We start from the raw sequence: 18361 nt of genomic DNA, 5'->3' as shown, positions 1-18361 counted from the left end.
TAATATGAAAACGTAACATGGTAAAAGATGGTAACTGTGAGAGATAAGAGAACTCAGAACTGGAACACAAACAGGAGACAAAAATACAAATATATTTGTTGTAGGAAGAAACCTAAGAAGACCACGAAGGTTTCTGCTCCACAGCGTATGTATTCCCTCCTCATAATTTTGAGACTATAATGGAGCAGCCACCCCTCAGTTGGGTTACTTGGCTGTGTAAAGTCCTGCTGGTTTGAAGAAATGAATTGACAGGAGTCCTACAGTCATGACCACTGGATTCTGTCAACAATTAGTAAGCCTAAGGAGGACCCAAAGGCTTGTACAAGGTTGAAGTCTCAGCCAACACCTTGATTTTAACTGAGTCTTGATTTTCATCTGATATTCAGCCCAGATTCCTGACCATAGACACTGTGAGATAGTACATCTATATTGATTTAACCAGTAAATTTGTGACAATCCATAATGAACCAGTGAAAAACTACAAATTTTGGTACTTGGAAATGAAGTGTTGCTGGAACAAATTCCTAAAGAGTGACACTAAATAATAAGAGTTGTTTTTAAGTTAAGATAATAAAAATTGATACCCAAACTCAAATACCATTGAGACAAAGGCTACTACATATTTAATATCAAAGTATAATAGGTCCTGTGCTAAACTGTAACAGGTATTTTATATATTATTCATAATAACTGCTATAATTCTGCAAAATATAAATATCATCTCCACTTTACAGATATGAGATGAGATTTAATGAGGTTAAATATCTTGTCTGAGGTTTCAAATAATTTATATAATTAAATAACTAAAAAGAATCTTAGATTTAATCTGTTTCCCAAAATGTGTTCTTTGTATATTAATATTTGGAAAATTATTCATTGGTTAAATAAGGTGTTGAAAGCTAGATTAAACAAATCAAACAGACAGATATTTTTAAACTTCATAGTGGAGTGAAAGGAATTAAGGAAACTGGCCCATAATCCATTTCTTTCCCATTACTGTTAAGAGTAAGAGAATCATTCTTTCCTGTTAACCTGACCGAAAATTAACTTCCTGGTAAACAGACTCAGAGTCTCTGCCATCAGTAGAATCCTTACCCGTCAAATGCTTTTAGCAAGAAGTTTGTGGTTCAGAATTGCTTACTGAAGACAAACTTAGAATCTATGGTTTTTTTAAAGCGTGCTGTCCAGAAATATCAGATAAGACATATAACTGTCTGATATATAAGGAATGTGAAGTCGCTCAGTCATGTCTGACTACTTGTGACCCCATGGACTGTAGCCCACCAGGCTTCTCCATCCATGGGGTTTTCCAGGCAAGAATACTGGAGTGGGTTGCCATTTCCTTCTCCAGGGGATCTTCCCCATCTAGGGATCGAACCCAGGTCGCCTGCATTGCAGGCAGATGCTTTACCCTCTGAGCCACCAGAGAAGCTATCTGATATATAAGATGGAGTCATTTTGGAACCTACATATTCTAGGCTTGTGACATGATAGTATGTGTATCTGATTCTCAAAGCTCATCAATATTATGAGCCAGAGATCCCGTGTGTGATGTTGGAAGGAAGCACAGGGAGCATCATCCTTTGTCTTCCGGGCATATTCCTGCTTCACTTGCACTGGTTGACCATTTTTATGAAATTACTAGTAATGCTCAGGAAAGATTTCTGATTAGTATGTCTGAAGTAACAATCTCATCCTTTGTGTTGCCTCACAGGATTTCTCAGAATCTTTAGAATGCTGCTATATATTACAAATAAATTTCCCAGGGAAGAAAAGAGCATTGTCTTTCCCAAAGTTACATTGCTATGCGATGTTTTATCCAGGGATATATTCTAGAAAACATTTGCTGTATCCCCAATATAGCTTAGCTTTACTCTTCCACGAATGAGTGATACAGAATCCAAAGGTTTTAGTCTGACCTGAAGTGTTGTATTCCCCTGAAGTGTTTGTTGCTGAATATTATTTATTTTGTTATATAGAAAAAGGATTATATTTTATATATTATGTAAAAGAGTAAAACATGCAATGTAGAGTTTAAAAAATTCTTCATGAAATGCTAAATGCTAGACTGTGACGTGAAATCTAAATCACCATCTTGCACTGGCAGGTACCCGCCAAGCTTTGTCTGTGAGAAATGAATGAGACCTGTGCAGGCTGTTTTTAAAAATTTGTACCTAGTGATGTCAAAGGAAACTCCACACTTCTTCAGTATGTAATGTATGTATGTATGCATATAATATATATGCTACAACATGATATCTAGGTCCTGATAAACGGCCTTGGGGTATCTGAATAGACTGCGCATCTTATCTGTTTATTAGACACACACATATATTATGTATACATACATATATAGAAATTTATATAAATGTTTAAAATAATATTTTATTTTCTGTTCTCAAAAATTTAACAGCTTAAACAACACGATTTTTTTTTATCTTACAGTTTTCCTTGGTCCAGTTTTCTTTGCTCCTGTCTCTGGTGCCTTGTGTCCGCTCACCTCAGCATAGTCCTTTCTGGAAGGCCTGGGAGACACACAAGGTCAAGTAGAAAGTCAGAGGGAAACTAGGGAAAATTATAGTTTAAGTGTTAGAAAAAAATTAACAAAGGCTAAGATCTTGCTGTGGTGGCTTTGTGTAGACTAAATCTGTAACTATAGTATTGCTGTAACTGTTTTCTTTCTGCAACAACCACTTGCAACAGAAATGACCTAAAAATACTTAAAAAATCAAGTTGGAACTGGCTTTTCATTTCTCAGGAAAGCAGATGATAGGTATGTGCAATATCATACTAAGAAAATGATATTTTTCAGGAAAATACTAGTGACATGGTACTAATAAATGGATAATGTACAAATATATGTAATTATTCTGTTTTCTATTTTTAATATTCAGATATAGTAGCAGCTTTTTAAAATTTTGCTTTAAAAATATACATAGCTCTAACTTTTAGAAATAATTTTACTTCTGAAAATAGTTTTTGAATATAATGGTCAATATACCAGTGTATCCATGTTGATTTCATATTCATTGAATATTTCATAAAATATACATTTTAATCACTGCAAATAGCCAACACTGAACAATAAAGTAAGACATCACTCTTCTTGTAATTTATGTTTTTTTGGTGGAATTTACTCTGTGATTTCTTTATATTTCCCTTTTTTGATGAATAGATAAAATTAAATAATATTTAATAGGTGCCTTTATTTGCCTGAGAGCTGTGCTATATTAAAAGTTCAGGTTTTAGGAGCAATTCTACCACTGAAGACTTGTATTATTTATAGTTTAACAAAACTATAAACTTTTGACACTCACTTTTTTCACCAATAAAAATATTAGTTCACACTGAATTGTTTTGACTACTTCTAGTTCTAAATGCTTCCCAGGTGGCACAGTGATAAAGACTCTGCCTGCCAATACAGGAGATGCAAGAGATGCAGGCAGGTTTGATCCCTGGGTCAGGAAGATGCCATGGAGGAGGAAATGGCAACCCGCTCCAGTATTCTTGCCTGGAGAATTCCATGGACAGAAGAGAGTGGTGGCTACAGTCCATGGTGTCGCAAAGAGTTGGACACAACTGAGCGCACAACTTACATTCTCTAATTATTTTCTACATCCTCGTACGATTTTTTTCATTGCTATAATAGAGTCTGTAGTATCCTAGTTTTCTGCTACTGCCCAATATTTTACCTTATGATTCAAATTTGCATTTTGATTCTCTCTATAAATCTGCCATTGTTGAGGTGGGGCTGGGTTTGGAGTGATGATGGTGCATAGACAGGGAAGAAGTTTGAAAAATGCTTATACCACTGGAAAATTTCCTTCTTTGCCCCAAGTCTGAGGTTGTCTGAGTCATTATTTCCAAGTCTAATACTAGTTTCTTGTCAGAGTCATTTAGAGTTCAAAGACATGTTTCTTTGAGAATTGTGATTTGAAATTTTTTAACTTAAGTTTCTTTTGCATGTTGAAACCCAGATTCTAAATATGTAGAGTGTAGTAGTGCTTCAGCTGAAGGGTTCCAGTGTGTTCCTTAACTGGAACTGAGGTTTCCACATAGAGGCTATACCCAAATTATGAATATTCAAATTATCTTTTTAGACTTAATAACCTCACTCTCTGGAAAAATTCCCACAATATCAAATGAGAGGCAAATGACCTAGAATGATGTCATAAGTGGCTAGTTTTCCACACTTTCTCTTCCTAGTCTACCCCATACCCTCATCCCTGCCCGCCCCCTCCCGAAAAGGGTTTTCCCACAGGAAGCATGACCTGGTGGGTCTGCTGTTGGTCCAGGTGTCACCTCTGGCAACTCCCTCTGCAAATGGTTACGGGACCTGATTTTAAAAACTGCCACCCTGGTGATCAGAGTTGAGTCAAATTACTCTCCATCTCTGTGGACACTATTCTATGGTTGATACTGGGAGCTAGTATGATTGAAAAAGTTCTTCACTTGAAAAACAAACAAACCTCTTCCATTTAATAGCTAATTTAAACACAAAGCTTTATAATTTGGCCTGTTTCTAAGCCACTGTTTGCCTGTAATATTCCCATTCTATTTGTTATTGGAGACTCATTTGTTGGCTATATTTTAGTTATTTTTCAAAGAGCATGTTTCTGCTGATTGGGTCACTGATCTTTCAATGAGTCATCTAAGGATGCTGGAGTAAGCATTCACTGATGATCATTTCCCTTTAAGACAGCTTTGCTTTGGGGGCTGAGCAAATACGGGCAAATTAAACGGTACAGAGCAATATGATACAGAGCAGTAAAGTGAAAGTGGCAGGAGAGAAGGAGGAATTTTGCTATGTTTTATTCTGCTAGTTAATGCAGTTTGTCTTAGACTGGGATGTTCAGGTATATATTGATAGCTATCAAGAAGGGCAATACTAAAAAAGAAAGCAAGTGTATTAAAGAAGTGATACATAAATGTGTTTGTTCTGACCTTGTAAGACAGGAAGAGAATGCTGAAGTAGATGGTGTAAGATCTGTGTTCAGGTTGAGTATAAAATTTATTAGCGTTTTGATCTAGATGAAAGAATCATTTTCATGAACCTAAGTGTTCTTCTCTGTCTTCAATACTCTATTTGTTTATGAAAAAATTTGAGATAAAATAGTGACAGTTGAGGTAAAAGAATACAGCGTATTTTTTAAAGTGAAATGGGCGCCTGGTAGCAGTTACTTAGAGAAAATGAGGTCCATTCTCTGCAAGGAGGTTTTGCCCTTGTATAACCAGAAGGCTCCACCAATTCTGAGGATTTCAACACATTCAATTATGGATAATGTAACTTGGGCACTCACTCTGTCCTTCTTAAACAAATGCCACATTTTACCACTTGGCCTCCATGAATAGAAACTCATTTTCAGTGTTTATGTTTTTTTTTTTTTCAATATATTGTTAGCATTTCGTTCCTCTATTTCTGAGAAGTTAAAAATGACTACTGGCTCAGGAAATAGTCAAGGCTTTACTGTGTTCTTCCAGCCTCTGCAGGTAGGTGAGGCGAGATTAGGATGGTAGGAGGTTTAGGAGGGTGGAGCGGAAACCATCAAATTTTCCTAGTGCCGTTTCAAGTTTATTTGCCAAGAGCTCATAGGAAAAAAGTTTCTCTTCTATGTCCCTTTGTAAATAGACTTAGTCTTCCTTTGCTTTACTAATGTCCTGGCTAAGCTAAAATACCACAGTAAACAAGGAACACATGTAGGGACTCCATATACTCCAGACAATAACAACCACTGTGGCAGGGGTCAAAGAATACGAACTGCAGAGCAAGCCAGGACTGACTCTGCACAGGCCCCGGTGGGAGATGTCTCATTTGTGGGCCCAGGTTTGTCTCTAATGTCCTGCTGAATATTGGGGTGGGTTGTGGCCATCTGTTTCCTTTAGGGAACAGCACCTAAGCTGTCACATAGATGTGATGTATTTTTTGAAAGAATCTGAAGATATAAAGAGGAGAGTGATTGAAATGATGTACCATAGCATCTAACAGTAAAGGAAGCAACCAGAAAGCGAACTGATAGATGGGAAGAAGTGCTAAAGGCCCAGAGGAAAGGCCAAGAAAGCCCATGAAAAAGGGTCAGGTTATCATAAGAGCCCAAAGGGCTGAGATTATGTCAGGAAGTGGGGTGTTGACGGCTAACATTTCTAAGGTAGATCTGTTCCAGCACAGACTAGGTCCAGGACGTGGCAAGGCAACAGATGAGCAATGGATATCATGGAGGTGGAAGTCTGTGGTGATGAAGAGGTTAGGAACCTGGGAAGTAGAAAGCTGCATGTAGATCTTGAGGTCAGTCAAAGGATGGATGGGAAACGACAAGGACCAAGACTGCAAAAACTCCTCAGTGACAGAGGAGGAGGAACCAGAAGATCAGAAAGGAGAGAGGCAGACATGACCCCCATGCTGTGTCTCTCCCCACGTCCTTGCCATCGGTGATCATGGCCCTTCCCACCTTCCCACCCCAGAAGACATCTCTTCCTCTCCCCTTGCATTTGTGTTGGTCTTATAACTTGTGTCAGCAGACGTATAGAGAGTGGTGGAAATGACGATTTGGAATCTGGGCCTCAAAAATCTTGAGTGTCTCCACCTGTTTCCTTCCTGGTTCTTCCCAGCACCCCAAGCTAGTCTGCTGGCCTCATTCACGTGGAGCAGAAATGCGCTGTCCCACCTGAGGTCAGCCTGGTCTAGCCACACCTCCGTCATCCTGGCAGCAGGACTGAGTCCAGCTGAGACCAGAAGAAACCCCAGAGGAGCACAGTCCAAATCGCTGCCCTGCAGAATTATGAGTTGTGTAAATGATTCTTGTTTTAAGTCCTTATGTTTTAGATCAGTTTGTTGGGCAGCGAAAGCTAACGTGTGAAAATGACTGACAAGGAAGAACAGAAAACAGCAGAGCTGAAAGGCATGAGCCTCAAAGAAATCTTTTCAATAAAGGCACAGATTTTAATATGTGTGCTAAGGTGCTTCAGCTGGTCCAACATTTTGCAACCCTATGGACTGTAGCTGGCCAGGCTCCTCTGTCCGTGGAATTTGGAGTGGGTTGCCGTGCTCTCCTCTGTTAGGTCTTCCCGACCCACGGATTGAACCCACATGTCCTGTGTCTCCCGCATTGGCAGGCAGTTTCCTTACTAGTAGCACCAGATTATTACAGTCAGTCTCTAAGATTCAAGGAGGCACAGCCTGATATTTGAGGGCATTTTTTCCACCGCTTATGTGGGACACTAGGGGGAGTGTTCAGAAAATAAAAACTAATGTGTTTCCGAGATTTGGGGAACTCCAAATACATGTTCAGTTACACAATCACTCATTAAAATCTTAAATCAGTTCTCATATTTTATATATGATGAGTGAGATTTATGAGAAAGTAAATAATTTATAATTAGCAAGACCTAGCCCTTCATCAGAACTGGCCTCTGTGTACAGATTTCCAAATTTGTCAGATTCCCTCCAACTAATTGTTCTTCTTCTGATGACCCACTCATAATGGCCTCTCTTCTATTAGCACTAATCTCACTAACATTAGACATCATGTCTTACCCTTTGTTATTTCCCTGTAGTACTTAGTGCAGCGTTGTACACATACACATGCATGCATGCATGCTCAGTTGTGTCCGACTCCATGGACTGTAGCCCGCCAGGCTCTTCTGTCCATGGAATTCTCCAGGCAAGAATATTGGAGTGGGTAGCTATCCCCTTTTCCAGGGGATCAAACCTGGGTCTCATGCATTACAGGCAGAGTCTTTGTCATCTAAGCCACCAAGGGAGCCCTTAGAAGTAGGTTGCAAATTAGAAAGTAGTGAAAATACTAGAAATGAATAAGATATTTTTTGTAAAAATCTTAAAACAGCTATTTTATTATTCTGCTTGGCAGAAATGTTTTAGCGTCAGTGATGAAAAACAGGACGTTGATGACCTAGAAATTATTTCTACCTGATATATTTCATTCTCTAGAATCTGCCATTCTCTATATATAATGTACCTTATCAGGCCACTATATGGTACATGAACTTTTCTCAGACTGTTTGATTATGAATTCAGTTGATTAAAATTATCATAATTATGACCATTTTTCCTTTGACAAAAAATCTTTTCTAAAACCTATCTCTTCAACCTTGGCTTAATTTATCTTGGTTCAGGTCTCCTGGGTTTATGCCGATTGACCACTTTAGAGTTGATCCAGTGTTTAACCAGAGTGAAGCTGTGTCCTAATTATTCATTTTTATAAAAAGTTAGTGCATATGCTCTTGCATGCAATGCACACCTGGACTTTGCTGTGTGTTTTTCCAGGTACTGTATTGCCTGAAGCCTATCTCTGAAATCTGTAGCAGCACAGACAAAAACACACAGGTAAATAAATAGTATTCATGCACTAATGAAGGCTTTCTCACCCAGATCTGTTTTCCCAAATGTGTTCTTCCAGCGATGGTCTTAGAGCCCATCCTTGTAAGTTCATTACCAGATCTGGCCTTTGATTTTAGGGGAGTAGCTTCTTAGGGAAACGAAATATGGTTCCCCTCTGCCAGTGGAATAAATAGGAGACAGGACAGAGAAAAACAACATGACAAGGGGCTCATCTGCAAGATGTCAGAATCTCAGGTCTTGAATCCTGGAAGAAAATTAGTGGTCGTCTGGACTGAATATGTTCTGCATGCAAATGCAGCTAAGTTTTTCCTTTTATTTGTTTGGAGAATTTCAAGAAATGCCAGTCTTCGCTGACATGAATTCATAAGGTTTGGCAGTGAGTGCACTACTGTCCTTGCCAAAGAAGACTGCTTTATCCCACTTTCCATTTGACTGTGGTTGTGCTGGATGAGTGCACCTCCCAGGGGAGAGGAGGGAGCTGCAACCTGGTGGCTCTGTCTGGGCACTTGGAGCCCTGGGCCTTGGTCTGGGAGAGCCCTGCCCTCCTTCTGGGAGATGAAAGGGAGAGAGCTGATCAAAGGGAAGACATGTGAGGGCACCACTTAGCAACAACTCTGGGGACAAATGAACAACTAGAATGTTCCAGGGAACTCTGATCATTAAAACTGGGTATTTTGTCTGCAAGACAGTTAATTTACTCATTAATGACCCAGCCCAACTCAGAATCCAGGACTCAGTGTTTATGAGTTGATTAAGCAGATGCAGATATTGATAAGTGAAAGACTTTAAATGAAAATTTCCAAGGAAACAGCTTCTGAAGTTGAGTACAAGCATTTCAACTAGGGATGTGCCACATACAGAACACAGAAAGCTAGTCATGTCAACTCTTCTGCTCATGAAGGCTTGTGCCTCTGACTCAGCAAGGCTTCTATATTCTTTTCTTTTTTTAAATTAAACTATAGTTGATGTACAATGTTGTGTCAGTTTCAGGTGTATAGCACAATGAATATTTATTTTTCAGATTCTTTTCCATTATAGGTTTTTACAAAATATTGAGTATATTTCCTTGTGCTATATAGTAGGTCCTTGTTGTTTGTTTAAGTATAGTAATGTATATATGCTAATCCCAACCTCTTAATTTATCCCTCCCCCATTTTTCCCTTTGGTAAACATAAGTTTGTTTTCTATGTCTATGGGTCTATTTCTATTTTGCAAATTCATTTGTACTATTTTTCAGGTTCCACATATAAGTGATATCACATAATATTTGTCTTTTTCTGTCTGACTTACTTCACTTAGTGTGATAATCTCTAGGTCCATCCATATTACTGCAAATGGTATTATTTCATTCTTCTTCTTATAGTTGAGTAATACATATATACATACACACACTCACATATACACATACTACACTTCTTTATCCATTCATCTTTTGATGGGTGTTTAGGTTATTTTCATATCTTGGCCATTATAAGTAGTGCTGCTATAAACATTGGAGTGAATGTATCTTTTTGAATTAAAATTTTCTCTAAATATACACCCAAGAGTGGGATTGCAGGATTATATGGTAACTTCATTTTTGTGTTTTTTAAGCAATGCTTCTAATAACAGATATTGTTTGAGGAGCAAACTCATGTAAATTGTAGGATCATATGAAGTCTAATTTTAAAATTGCCCAATGCCAAAGCATATCCAGATTTATAGATTTAGTGGTTATTACACCTGAAAAGAGTTTCAGAGATTATCTACAGCTTCCTCCTCATTCCTTAAATTTCTTTTTGTTATTTATTTATTTATCATGACAAGAAAGTGTAACTAAAATTCACCTTCCCAACAATTTCCAAGTGTACAGTACAAAACTACTAATTACAAAGATACTATTTGCAGCAGATCCCAGAGCCACCCCAGCTCTTCATGACCAAAACCTGAGAGGAAAGAATAACTCTTCACTGCCTCCTTCCCCAACTCTACTCTTCCTCATTTTTTCAGGAAATGATACTTAGGCTATATGAGTTGGATCACAAAGTCAGATTCCTTCATAGTTAATATGGACAGAGCTATTAAAATCAAGGTGTCTTTTTCATCTGAAGTCACTGTGATTCCCTTAACAATAGCTCAGTAAATGAAAAGAAATGAGTTTCTCTTTGTCTGACATGGATAGTAGTTTTTGAAGGAGTATAGGTCAGTGTTGTGTGTGTGTGTGTGTGTGTGTGTGTAGGGAGATGTCAGTCTTACATATCTGAATATCATTATGTGGCGAAAAGTGGAAAAGGAAAGTGAGTAAAAAGGAAGGCAGGATGTGAGGCAGTGTGGTTAGTGCACACCGAACTGCAGGAAATGGGAGACTGTTTTTGTTTTCTCTTGCAAAATAGTGGAGGCATCTTCATGATGAAAAACAGTGGTCAGATCTCCTGACTAATAAATACTTATTGTATTCCCACTCGAGCAATGATGGAGTAGGGATTCTCAAAGAAAAATATTCCAACCATCAATGATCTAAGAATTCTGACTAGGATACCAAAAAATGTGTGTTGGTAGGTCACTCATGTCTGACCCTTTGCGACCCCACAGACTGCCTGCCAGACACCTGTGTCCATAGAGTTCAACAGGCAAGAATACTGGAGAGGGCTGCCATGCCCTCCTCCAAGGGATCTTCCCGATGCAGGGATTGAAACCTAGTCTCTTACTTCTGCATTGGCAGGTGAGTTCTTTACCACTAGCACCACCTGGGAAGTCCGGAATACCAAAAGGATAACTTTAAATATGTACTAAGCCCTTAAAAATGTTAGGAAAATATACAAGTCTCAAAACAAAGAGTGGGGCTGCATATCAGTGTGCTAATGAGGCACTGAAACCACTTCTGTGAGAGTTTTTTCCTGTTGCCAGGTGCCTCACACTTTAATGATCACACAGGGAACAAGAGACAAAGACTTGGTCCACACCATGGGTGGGGGAAATTGTACTGGGTTGGCCAAAGAGTTCTTTTGTTTTCTTTGTAACATGTTGTGGAAAACGCAAATAAACTTCTTGGCCAACCCAATAACTGAGACTCTCATAGACTTGGAAGGCCCAGGAAACTAAACCTTTTATGAGAAGACATGGTAGAAAAATGTTTTCTAAGCAAAGGAAGATTGGCTAATCTTCACCTTGACTCTGATGTAAAATGAAGAACATTCCAGATATCTGCTCTGAAAATTCACAGTGACAGTCTTAATCTCACAAAGGTCTGAAATTCCATCTGATACCACCTTTGTGCTCTAGTAAACCTCCAACCTAGAAACATATTTAACGTAGGCCAGGTGTGAGGCAGAAACACAGGGAAATTATCTCCAGAGGTATCACTACCCCACCCAGGTACTTCAAGATTCCACCTGTCGAAGTCATACCAAAACAAGCACTTGATTAAAAATTGCAAAATACATGAAAGCAAGATATCACTAAGGAGAGATGGCCAAAAGACAGACAGAAACCCTCAAGGGCCTCAGATGTTGTAGTTAGTGAATACAGATGTAAAATAGCTACATATGATTTGTTTAAAGAAATAAAGTGAGAATGTGGAAGCCTATACATGGATATGAGACAAGTAAAAAATGACTAGGTAAATTAGAAAATAAGCAGATAGAAGTTCTGGAAATGTGAGAACATAATATAAATTAAATCTCAATAGCTAGATTCCAGAGTAAAATTAGACTCTGCTGAAGAGAAAAGTCATGGATTGAAGTATTTGGCTGAAGATATTAAGAAAGAAGCATATGTATTCAGATGGTACAATACGGGAGAAAAGTTGAAATTCTTCACAAACAGACTGTAAGGATTTAACATGATTCTGACTAGAGCTCTAGAAGAGATGAAAGAATGTGGGAGAGGAGTAGAATTTAAGAGGTAAAAAGATGGTGAATTTGCCAGAATTGGGAAATAAATTTATAATCAATCCAAAAAAATGTCAGGACAAAAGAAACATTGGAAAAGCAAACAAATAGAAACAGAAATAAAAAAGAAATAAGTGTTTGTGAACTAAACTTGATAGCTAAAATTTTTTAAAAAATTAGGTGGGTTAATAATAAAAATGAGTTAGATGTTTTGTATAACAGACACAACTAAAATAAGAAGATATATTATTTTGATTGAAAGAAAATGACAGATAATTAAACAAAAATACTAGCAAATATCACACACAAGGAAGTTAAATAGATATTTTAATATTAGACAAAATAGTCTTTGAAGCAAAAACAGTATTAGTTACAAGTGTGTCCAGTACACATGATAAATTACACTAGGAAGATAATTTAAAATCTGTATGCACTTAATATAGCTTCTTAAAATATACAAGGTAAACATTAGGGAAATAAAAACAATAAGGAGAAATTCAGCATCTTAAAGTGAATTTGTAATACAACCCTCACTCAGTTTGGTGTATATAATTGGTAATTCAAGCAAACTCCAGATGAGAAAGTTATGGGATATTTGAATGAATAAGTAAATAAATAATAATATTGTTATAATAATCATGTTTAGAATATCATACTTGGTATGTGATGATAGATATTCTTTTCAAACTTCATCTTTAACATCAGATATAAAATCTTATAGGAAAGAAGAGGAAAGGTAGAAAATGAATGAACTAGGAAATAAACAAAAAATTAGAAAAACTGTAAGAAAAACAGCATAAAGACACAGAGGACAAATTTTATTTTTTTTTAATTTTATTTTATTTTTTAATTTATTTATTTATTTTTTCAGTGGGTTTTGTCATACATTGACATGAAACAGCAATAGATTTACACGTATTCCCCATCCCGATCCCCCCTCCCACCTCCCTCTCCACCCGATTCCTCTGGGTCTTCCCAGTGCACCAGCCCCGAGCACTTGTCTCATGCATCCCACCTGGGCTGGTGATCTGTTTCACCATAGATAATATACATGTGTTCTTTTGAAACATCCCACCCTCACCTTCTCCCACAGAGTTCAAAGTCTGTTCTGTATTTCTGTGTCTCTTTTTCTGTTTTGCATATAGGGTTGTCGTTACCATCTTTCTAAATTCCATATATATGTGTTAGTATGCTGTAATGTTCTTTATCTTTCTGGCTTACTTCACTCTGTATAATGGGCTCCAGTTTCATCCATCTCATTAGAACTGATTCAAATGAATTCTTTTTAACGGCTGAGTAATATTCCATGGTGTATATGTACCACAGCTTCTTTATCCATTCATCTGCTGATGGGCATCTAGGTTGCTTCCATGTCCTGGCTATTATAAACAGTGCTGCGATGAACATTGGGGTGCACGTGTCTCTTTCAGATCTGGTTTCCTCAGTGTGTATGCCCAGAAGTGGGATTGCTGGGTCATATGGCAGTTCTATTTCCAGTTTTTTAAGAAATCTCCACACTGTTTTCCATAGTGGCTGTACTAGTTGCATTCCCACCAACAGTGTAAGAGGGTTCCCTTCTCCACACCCTCTCCAGCATTTATTGCTTGTAGACTTTTGATAGCAGCCATCCTGACTGCGTGTAATGGTACCTCATTGTGGTTTTGATTTGCATTTCTCTAATAATGAGTGATGTTGAGCATCTTTTCATGTGTTTGTTAGCCATCTGTATGTCTTCTTTGGAGAAATGTCTGTTTAGTTCTTTGGCCCATTTTTTGATTGGGTCATTTATTTTTCTGGAATTGAGCTTCAGGAGTTGCTTGTATATTTTTGAGATTAATCCTTTGTCTGTTGCTTCATTTGCTATTATTTTCTCCCAATCTGAGGGCTGTCTTTTCACCTTACTTATAGTTTCCTTTGTTGTGCAAAAGCTTTTAAGTTTCATTAGGTCCCATTTGTTTAGTTTTGCTTTTATTTCCAATATTCTAGGAGGTGGGTCATAGAGGATCTTGCTGTGATTTATGTCGGAGAGTGTTTTGCCTATGTTCTCCCAGAGGACAAATTTTAAAATAAGAATAGATATTAAGGAAATAGAGGACAAAGCTACAAAAGAAGGAAAAAAGAAGCTAACTTTATTCTTTAAAGAGACTGGTGAAACTGACAGAAATCTGCTAAGATCGATATAAAACAGGAGAGTAGGCAATATAAATAACACTGGGAGATAAAAAAGAGGGACATGACTGTAAACACAACAGATTAAAAAATAAGAAACCATGTGCAAACTTTATGGCAATAAATTTTAAAACTTAGAAGAAAATGTCTTAGATAAAATATAAATAACCCAAACTGACTCAAGATGAAATAAAAAGTCCCATAATATAGAGATGGAATATTTTTTCCCCAGAAAAGAGCAGGCTTAAATGATTTTATAAGTATGTTAACCAAATATATGAGAAATGCATTATTAAATTTTAACCAAACCTTAAAACAGAGAAGGAAAAAATAAAAGAGCATTCATGTCTCCACTCATTTTATGAGGTTTATATAACCATAAAGCCCAAACCAGGGAGGGATAATATGGGAAATAGCAACTAAATGCCAATCATTTTATGAAAATAGATTTAAAAACCTGAAATATCACTTTAATATTCTTTAGCAAGTTACAGAAGAATATTACCAACTCATTTACTTATATAAAGTTCAATACTGTATAAGACTGAACTGTTTAAAATGTATGTATATTTAAGGTGGTGAAATTATTTCTTTAAAATGAGAGAAAATAAGCACAAAGTTTATTAACAATAATGATATTCTCAGGGGAGGGGGCCACACAATTCAACATACTGTTATATTTTATTTCTCAAACCAGGTGGTATATATGGAGTTGCTTATATTGGACTGAATGTCTATAAACCCTTTTGCAAGTATATATTATTTTCTTTATATATGAGTTATGCTATGTAAACCAAAAACTAGAAGACACAATAGTGGACAAAGCGGATGGATTTTCTATCTTTACTGGTTGATAAATCTAAAAAATGGACACTAGCACCTCTAAACATTGTGTGACTAAAAGATACATGAATCTTCTTGGTGGATTAAAGACATAATAGTAATAAAATTGAATGAACATCTATATTGTCCTAAGGGGAGAAATCGGCTTCACAGAATGGAGACCCTGAGATTCTCACCTTATCTGCTCTGAAATTGCTACATTGACAGATGATCAGGGAGAATAACAAAAATGAATATTCAGTGAGGGTTTTACTTAAGAGATGAAGGAAAATGTCTAATATAAGCCCATTATCCAGGTTGAAATGTAGATCTTGGAGACCTAGATATTTTTCAAGATAATTTTGTCATAAAGTTTGAGATTTGATAGTAGTGCTGCCAAGAAGAAAAATATGTATGGGTGGGTGGGAGGGGGAAGCTTATCTATATTGTTGCCAAAATTTCAATCTGTTAAAGAAAAACCCTGTCTACTACAGGAAAAGTTGACCATATGTTATCTTAAACTAGAAACTATCAACACTCCAGTATTTTTTATAATTGCATTTACTACTTACATTAACTTATTATAACCTTAAATAGATTTCATCTGGAATAGCTTTTATTTGGCATCTCTCATAAAACTGTATTTATGCTGAATATTATTCCTTCTTATTTAATGATGTTGCTTTTCATTTTTACCAACATAAGTAGCTTCAGCAAATATGCTGAAGGAAATTTCTCATTATGACCAAATGTAATAGCTTGTGTGAAAAGGGGAGTCAGGAATGATGTACTGTTTCAACAAAGTGAATCATTTTGTTTAAATCATTTAGGCACAAGGTCCAAGTATAACATATGCCTTCAGGAAGTTTTACTCACAATATTTTTGCTCTATTGCCTGACTTCTGTAATTCACCATGACTTAACCCTTCTGTTTCAGGTCCTGACTCTGCCTTGCAATGAACTGGTTACTATTTGCATATAATGCAGTTTCAGGAACACTCAGAAGTACTGACTACTAAGAACTTTTCTCTATTGGGATGAGGACATTGCTTGGCTTTGTGTATCTTCTTTCTTGTCTATAAGGACATAATACATGCAAAGGAGAACAATGACAGCCCATAATTTCTCTCTTTAGACATGGGCAAATTGGTTACAATATAGAGACTTCTAGTATAATTAAAGGGCTTCCCTGGTGGCTCAGACGGTAAAGTGTCTGTCTGCAATGCTGGAGACCCAGGTTCGATCCCTGGGTCGGGAAGATGCCCTGGAGAAGGAAATGGCAGCCCACTCCAGTACTCTTGCCTGGAAAATCCCATGGACAGAGGAACCTGGTAGGCTACATACAGTCTGTGGGGTCGCAAAGAGTCGGACATGACTGAGTGACTTTATTTTACTTAGCATAATTAAAAATTTTCCCTTAACAGAGTAAAAATTGTCTCATTATCACTTCATGTGAACCAGTGGAAATATGCTTTCCTTCTGAAAGTTTATAAGAACCCAATCTCCAACCAAAATACAAAAAGAGCAAAGCTAATTCACTTGCAACCTCAACTTTCATCATTATAAAGAAGAATTGTAACAACCTAGAAGGGTGGGATGGGGTGGAGAAATGGGAAGGAGGTTCAAGAGGGAGGGAATATATGTATGCTTATGGCTGATTCATGTTGATGTATGGCAGAAACCAATACAGCATTGTAAAGCAATTGTCCTCCAATTAAAAATAAATAAATTTTTCAAAAGTGATTAAAAAACACAGCCTAACTATATGTTGTCTATAAAACTCTCATTTTAAATATAAAGACATACAGACTAAAAACAAATGAATGGAGAAAAATATATCATGCTGACACTAGTCCAAAAAAAAAAAAAGCAGGAGTAGTTATGTTAATTTCAGACAGAGCCGACTTCAAAGCAAGGAAAGTTATCAGGATAAATAAGGATATTACATAATGATAAAGAGGTCAGCTCAAGAAAACAAACATGAACAACAACAGCAACAACACAAAAGAATAATCATAGTTTTTACTCTGTTACTGTATATATGTATAAAATATTGAATAACAATTCTTTACAATAGTGTACTAGCTAGGGTACTGGGCAGAATATCACAGTGAAATTTGATGAAAGATGAAAATTTTTGGACATAAGACTGATTCACTTCAAACTACCAAGATCATCAGAAAATATTGCCTAAAATTTTGTTTTAGGTTTGTAAAGTACATTTTAATTCTTTTTTAAATGCCTTGTGAGTAGTATAGTTCTTCATTTTCATTTGACTAGACTAGCCGTAATTCTCAGTGTCAGAGGTTACTGAGCACAGTCAACTAGGCAGACATAGACTGACTTCTTGGGCTTGGCCTTGAGACAGGAAATGATACAGTGTGAGATAAACAAAGTAATTACAGTATGAGATACACAAAGTAGTGGAGCCTTTGAGACTATTGATGCTGCTGCTCACCAAACACACTGGCTTCTAAACCAGCCCAGTCTGAAGAGATCAGCTCTGTATTCTTGGCATTTTCTGGTCCATTTGGAAGCAGAGGATAGACAAGAGTAAAAAGGATATTTCTCTAGTACTTGCCTTCCAACAGAAAATGCAGTTTAAATATAAATGCATCTTCAGACTATTTCTTCATGAGCCAACTGTGTTTTGTTATATGTTTCAATTCCCCTCAGGGCTACTTGGTTTATTTCCCTCATAAAAGAATGAAGGGAGGGAAGCGTTGTACCAAGCAGTGGCCTCACAGGCTTTTGTGGGTGCAAGGCCAACTGTGCTTCCTGCCATCTGCCTCATTCCATCTCCTGGTGCTTGTTAGGAACCTGGCAGCCCTAGAGGCAGAAACCTGGCAGGTCTAGTTGTTGATCTGTAAGAGCTGCTTGATTTGCTAGCTTTGCCAAGCAAGTCTCCTGGGGTAAAGACAGGAAAACTATTGAAACTCTAAACTGAGGAAAGTACAGGGTGAGAGCTTAAACTGAGAAGACTATTGAAACAGTGGGACTCCCTAAACCACTGTGGTCCCCAACCTCGAATCTTGATGCATTATTGCCACCATGATACACATTCAGCAGCAAATACTGACCACAGTCTGTACCCTGGATCAGGAGTTCCTGCCTCCCTGTCTCCAAAACCACCATTTAGAACAAC

At 37.2% G+C, this 18361-nt stretch overlaps 1 long non-coding RNA gene across 1 annotated transcript; it reads left to right on the top strand.

The window, feature by feature from the left end:
• The first annotated feature begins 5722 nt into the window (after positions 1-5722).
• Positions 5723-16382, top strand: LOC122448131. The gene is made up of 3 exons (XR_006271508.1): positions 5723-5824; positions 10928-11057; positions 16154-16382. It is a non-coding gene; the product is annotated as an uncharacterized LOC122448131 (long non-coding RNA).
• Positions 16383-18361: the final 1979 nt, after the last annotated feature.

The sequence above is a fragment of the Cervus canadensis genome, chromosome 10 (genome assembly GCF_019320065.1).
Source record: "Cervus canadensis isolate Bull #8, Minnesota chromosome 10, ASM1932006v1, whole genome shotgun sequence".
NCBI lineage: Eukaryota > Metazoa > Chordata > Mammalia > Artiodactyla > Cervidae > Cervus > Cervus canadensis.
The sequence above is the reverse complement of the archived record's forward strand: the minus strand, read 5'-3'. Positions and strand labels throughout refer to the sequence as shown.